We start from the raw sequence: 6,939 nt of genomic DNA, 5'->3' as shown, positions 1-6,939 counted from the left end.
AAAATGGATGAGGTCAATTATTTCTGCCAGTTCGTGAGCTAAGCTTAAAACATCCTGTGTGGTCAGTCCGTACATTCTAGACTCCATGTCCTTAATGTAATCAACCAGTTCCTGTTCTTGTTCTAAGTTAAACACAGTTTGTTTGCGACCTAGCTTTTTAGCGGAGCCTACAGCTATTTTATTTTTACCTTTGGCTCTTTTTTTAAAGCCATCACCGGGACCTTAAACTCTACTTGCAGTTTTGTAAGGCATGCCATCTCTGACGGCATCTAATGCCTTCTGCATTTTGTTCTTCAAGCCAATTTAGGCGATTACTTTTGCGTATATAAATTCGCGGCATGATCTGTAAAAACAACAAATACTAATGGGGTAAAATGATTCCAGGGATCATTTTAAACACATAGAAAGGCATCGTTTTGCCCCAAACACCAAATTTCTAGATATCGATCAAATTATAACCTTCAAATAACGCGTGCAGTGGTCGAACATGGCTTAAATATTAGCTAACCGATATTAATACCCTCAAATAACACAATATTTCAATAAATACGAACATGAATAAAGTAATGAAAGTTCAAAAACAGGCTTATCTTAGATCAGAGCCACACTTTTTGATTATTTTTTAATAAAATCACGCCGAGCTCTCGCACCGCCATGACACTTGGAGAGGTGACTGGCTCAGGCGCGGGGAACATGTTTAAAGCGCATTTGGATAGATGGCACTAGTTGTCTCTGATTTAGGGCGGGGGATCGTTTGACCTCCAGGGATCGTATTACCTCACCTTCCCCTACTTTTAACAATTTTCCAAGGCACAATGACTAACACTAAAAAGTTGATTCATCATATAAAATGATGCAGGATGATACTGATTGCAATAATGTTTTTACTATACGCAGATTAATGAATTTCTGAATTATTATGATATGATACAATAAAGACATTCCATACAATACATGCCTGTACTTAGACTTCGAATGTTGTAAATAGGTTTAAGTCACACAGTGCTGCCAGATTATGGATTTGAATAAAATGTTTTTACTATCTATGTGGTTTTTTATTCATAAGTTTTTGAGAACATTTCTATTTTTGGCACCCACCACAGCTATTATCCTTGCCCTATAATATTCACAAGTATAGATTTGCGAAATACAATTTAAAAAAAGTTTTTATTTAAGCACTTAACCTTTTTAGTATACTTAAGTACCTAACCTTTTTCTTTGGTAAAGCTATACTAACTCATTAGTTCCAGCGCGGCTACTGGCACGCTAGTAAAAAAAATTAAATGTCAAACTTCAAAACAAAATCAGTGCCATCACAAAGTCTGTTTAAGCAACAGCGAAATACTATTGTGAAGAATTTAATAACAGCGTTAACCAGAAATACAGTGCCCAAATCAGCAGAACTACCGAAGCAGAGGACTGCCAGCAAGCTTAACTCGCAGAACCCGGTAAGCCAACGTAGAGCTTCTGATGTAGGTAGTATAGCCTCTCTTCATACTTAGGTATTTATTTAATATACAGTCCGCTTCTTCAAACTTTTGGAAAAATGGCTCCAGACCCAGTTTGGTTTTAGTATCCGAATTGCACGTTAGATGTCGTGGCTCCGTGAAGTGAAATTACTAAATCGCGCTGATTTTTCAAATACCTAATGACCCTTTATTGATCAATCATGCAGCTACATTTTTGTCTACACAGTACACATCCTATGATAGCTGGCACTAATATATATAGTGAAAAATCTGGAATCGCGTTATTATTTTTTGAGAAGTAATAAATTAATGATTATAATAATTTTATTGTTGAAATCGAGAAAGTTTAGTGTTATTGGCTTGTCTACACCATCATCCTCCTTGAGTTGTCCCGGCATTAGCCACGGCTCATGGGAGCCTGGGGTCCGCTTTGACAACTAATCCCAAGATTCTGGCGTAGGCACTAGTTCTGACCTTCCAACCCGAAGGGTAAACTAGACTTTATTGGAATTAGTCCGGTTTCCTCACGATGTTTTCCTTTTAGACCAGGAAAAATAGCTTGACCTGGACATAATTCGATAACCGTAATTTTCTTTTTCTGTCGTATAAAGTATCATTAGTGATAGTTAAAATACAAATTATTAATCAAATTAGGGTTCTGATTCAATTTAAAAAAAAATAAAAACGAACTTTGAATATTTTTTGATTTTATAACTAAAGTATTAAATGTAATCCGGAAAAAGTGCTTGTATTATGTTGTGACACCTGCATTTCATATAAAAACATCTAATTTTTATAAATAATTCATACAGAACTATCATTTATAAAGAAGGTTTAGTAAGTTACACATTTTCAGGCGTATTTCACTAGAAAATATTGTTAACCGTAATCCTGCAATTTATTATGAATATAATATTACGTGTGTTGATAAATTATTAAAACTTATACCAATACTTTTGGCGCTTGTTCAAAATCTTAAATATTGATAATTTTAGGAAAGGAAAAATACCTAACTAAATTGAAAGATGGTAAATTTTGCCGTTAATATATTCTTAGTACTATACGAAATCAATTAAACAACAAATATGTAAGATTCATTACTTAATTGATATTTTTCTTACTTGCGCTTTAATATGAACGTTATTACCTGCAGAATAAGGTCGTGCACAGAGTAGGTATAGCTAGTATAGTAGTAGCGGGAACGGGCGGCGAGTCGTCAACACGTGTTTCATATCAAGGGCGCCGCGTTTTCAAAACGCTTCGATAACAAATATTTCACCGTCCAGTATAAGAGAGCTCCCTTATTACAAGTGACAAAAGTCATACAAATCAATTAGTCCGATAGGTCACGTTAAACTGGTCAAGTCGTTAGCTCAATAATAGTACCTATCGAGCTTGACGAGATGCTTGGATCACAACAACGTAATATGTATGAAAGCTTGCGGCGCTTAAGACTGTATTCTTTCGAGTCGTGTGTAACGTATTTTGGCGAGGCAAATTTGAAGCACAGTGCGTGTCTGTCTCACTCACTCTTACGGTAAACCTAATGAACTGTTTCACTTTCAGAGGATTTTTGAAGTAATTTGGGTAATATGACATTGTCGCGGTGAGGTCTTTCCGGTACAAATTTATCGGTGGATCTTTTCGGATTTGTGGATGATGAGCCGATGCGATGTCGCTTCATTTTGAAGTGTCGACTCTCGCGAGGGAGTTCTTAGAGGACCGCGAGGAGCGCGTGTGACTGTTGAGTTTTTGAATGATTTGAAGTTTGTGAATGATTTTATTTTGTGTGTATTTGTGTGGGCATGAGGTGTTTGTGTTGCGAGAGTCAAATCAATAATATGAGTGGTACAAATTTTATTAGGGGGCCTCATGTGTGAGAAACTCAACACTCGAATGCTGCGTAACAATGCGAGCCGAAATCGCCTAATCGGAAGTGTCCGACTTGGTATCGACTAATCTATACACGTTGTAACATGAGAAACCAGAAATCAAAACCTGGTTTCTGGTATCTGGTACCCGGTAACCGGTAACCGGTAACCGGTAACCGGTATCCTGTATCCTGTATCCGGTATCCGGTATCCGGTATCCGGTAACCGGTATCCGGTATCCGGTAACCGGTATCCGGTATCCGGTATCCGGTATCCGGTAACCGGTATCCGGTAACCGGTATCCGGTAACCGGTATCCGGTAACCGGTATCCGGTAACCGGTATCCGGTAACCGGTATCCGGTAACCGGTAACCGGTGACGGGTCTCCGGTATTCGGTGACCGGTAACCGGTAACCAGTAACCAATGACCGTTAACCGGTATCCGGTAAACGGTGACCGGTAACCGGTAGACGGTAACCGGTATCCGGTAAACGGTAGACAGTAACCGGTAACCAGCATCCGATATACGGTATCCGATATCCGGTTTCCCGTGTTCGGTTTCCCGTTTCTGGTTTGGTTTTGGTTTTAGTTTTAGTTCTGTTAGTTTAAACAAAAACAAAACTGAAAACGAAAACGGAAACCGAAACGGGAATGGAAACGAAAACCGAAATCGAAACCGAAACCGACACCGAAACCTACACCAAAACCGACACCGAAACCAAGACCAAAACCGAAACCGAAAAAAATATTTAAGTTCCTAGAAGTAAAGAGTGACAGAGATAGCACTATAATCATTTAAGTTCCTGGTAGTAAAGAGTGACAGAGATAGCACTCATGTTAGTCAAACTCGTGGTATGTGCACTTCCCGTACACAGTAAAGAGTGACAGAGATAGCACTATAATCATTTAAGTTCCTGGTAGTAAAGAGTGACAGAGATAGCACTGTAATAATAAAATTTATGTTCCTGGTAGTAAAGAGTGACAGAGATAGCACTATCATAATTAAAGTTCCTGGTAGTAAAGAGTGATAGAGATAGCACTCATGTTAGTCAAACTCGTGGTATGTGCACTTCCCGCACACAGTAAAGAGTGACAGAGATAGCACTATAATAATTTAAGGTCCTGGTAGTAAAGAGTGACAGAGATAGCACTATAACAATTTAAGTTCCTGATAGTAAAGAGTGACAGAGAATAGAGATAGCACTATAATAATTTAAGTTCCTGGTAGTAAAGAGTGACAGAGATAGCATTTTTGTTATTTAAATTTCTGTTAGTAAAGAGTGACAGAGATAGCACTATTGTTATTTAAATTTCTGTTAGTAAAGACGTAAAGAGTGACAGAGATATCACTCACGTTGGTCAAAGACGTGGTTTATGGACTACTATTTGGACCCCCCAATGTCACGCTTTTTTAATCCTTTAACATGGATTGTCACATTTAGTATGACGTAATATATGAATGACGCCTAAAGATTGAGAGAGACAGCAATATTGTTCTTCAAATTCGTGGTAGTGAGAACGGCACAAACGCTCACGAAACGAAACGCTAGTAGATATCTATCTCTATCGCTCTTGCGTATTGGCGCGACAGAGCCAGACTGCGTTTCGTTTTCGTTTCGCGTCGGAGAAATGGCATTCGGCTACGGGGCCTGAACAGAGACAGCACTATGTATCGCGCGGCCGCCGACTACGCAAGTCGCCGCGTAATTATAATAACCGTTCGGCTCCTTTTTAGATCGTGTACAGTCAACAACACAGCTGGCAAGACAAAGTGCCAAAAATATGTATAGAGTATTTTATTTCCTGTACAAGTGTTGGTACTTGGTACATTAAGGTATGTGTATACATATATTTGGCACTTTATCTGTATTCACAGCTGAGTTGCTGACTGTACCAATAACGATCAACTATGAACTTTTGTGGTTTGTTTTAAATAGTTCTATGCAGATATAGATTAGAATACCTATTCTATCGGTACTTTTTGTATAGGTTATTATAATAACTGGACAAAATAATTATAATCAGTGCCGGCGCACTCCGCGATCACGATTCTTTCGCCGAGCTACAAGGCCTTGATATATAGGATGTATTATTTTATCAGCAACAAAAATATGTGATGATATTGAATTAAGGCAAAACAAGACATATAAACGCTCTCCATTATTTCCTCCCTGGTTTATGAAGCTAGAACAATGATTTTTAACACATACGAAATTCGTACACTGAAATAAAGTGATGATACTATAAATATACTCGACATTCAAAGTCGATAATTTAGTGACGTGAGAAGTTATTGATATAACAGAATTTTGCACAAAATTTTGCAGAATTTTGCCCTTTGATGTTGAAAATGCCGCCACTCTATAAAACAAACAGACCGCACACGAGCAGCCGACATTAAATTCTATTGCACGGCGCGAAGGTCGAAAGCCGCGCCCGCACCTGGGCGTAGGTAGCGAGATCGGGTGCACGTGCGCTTACCTTTGAAATCGCCGACACACAGGTGTCGCCGTTCGCCCTCTCTTTTCATTTATGTTTCTGTTTCAATCGGTTAGCCGTTTGCCGGCCGGCAATAAAGGTTGTTTTTTTAACCGACTTCAAAAAAAGTAGGAGGTTCTCAATTCGACTGAATGTTTTTTAGGGTTCCGTAATCAACTAGGAATCCTTATAGTTTCCCCCTGTCTGTCTGTCTGTCCGTCCGTCCGCGGATAATCTCAGTAACCGTAAGCACTAGAAAGCTGAAATTTGGTACCAATGTATCAATCACGCCAACAAAGTGCAAAAATAAAAAATGGAAAAAAATGTTTTATTAGGGTACCCCCCCCTACATGTAAAGTGGGGGCTGATTTTTTTTTCATTCCAACCCCAACGTATGATATATTGTTGGATAGGTATTTAAAAATGAATAAGGGTTTACTAAGATCGTTTTTTGATAATATTAATATTTTCGGAAATAATCGCTCCTAAAGAAAAAAAAAGTGCGTCCCCTCCCCTCTAACTTTTGAACCATATGTTTAAAAAATATGAAAAAAATCACAAAAGTAGAACTTTATAAAGACTTTCTAGGAAAATTGTTTTGAACTTGATAGGTTCAGTAGTTTTTGAGAAAAATACTGAAAACTACGGAACCCTACACTGAGCGTGGCCCGACACGCTCTTGGCCGGTTTTTGATCATATTAATATTTTCGGAAATAATCGCTCCTAAAGGAAAAAAAAGTGCGTCCCCCCCCCCTCTATATTTTGAACCTTATGTTTAAAAAAATATGAAAAAAGATCAAAAAAGTAGAACTTTATAAAGACTTTCTAGGAAAATTGTTTTGAGAAAAATACGATAAACTACGGAACCCTACACTGAGCGTGGACCGACACGCTCTTGGTCGGTTTTTTTGTTACTCGATATCTCCGAGAATCGTGGACCGATTTTCAAATTATTTTTTTAATCGAACGGGTATAACCCCGAGATGGTCCTATTGGCACCAAGTCCCAGGCGGCGCGGCGCGCGCCACGCCGCCTGGGGCGCGTCTTACGTCCTTCCTATACAAAATGTACTGAGGAGACGATTTTTGAATTACACTCAGGTGGCGTGGCGCGGACGTCC

The sequence above is a fragment of the Leguminivora glycinivorella genome, chromosome 12, assembly GCF_023078275.1.
Source record: "Leguminivora glycinivorella isolate SPB_JAAS2020 chromosome 12, LegGlyc_1.1, whole genome shotgun sequence".
In the NCBI taxonomy this organism is placed as follows: domain Eukaryota; kingdom Metazoa; phylum Arthropoda; class Insecta; order Lepidoptera; family Tortricidae; genus Leguminivora; species Leguminivora glycinivorella.
Note: the sequence above shows the minus strand (reverse complement) of the source record.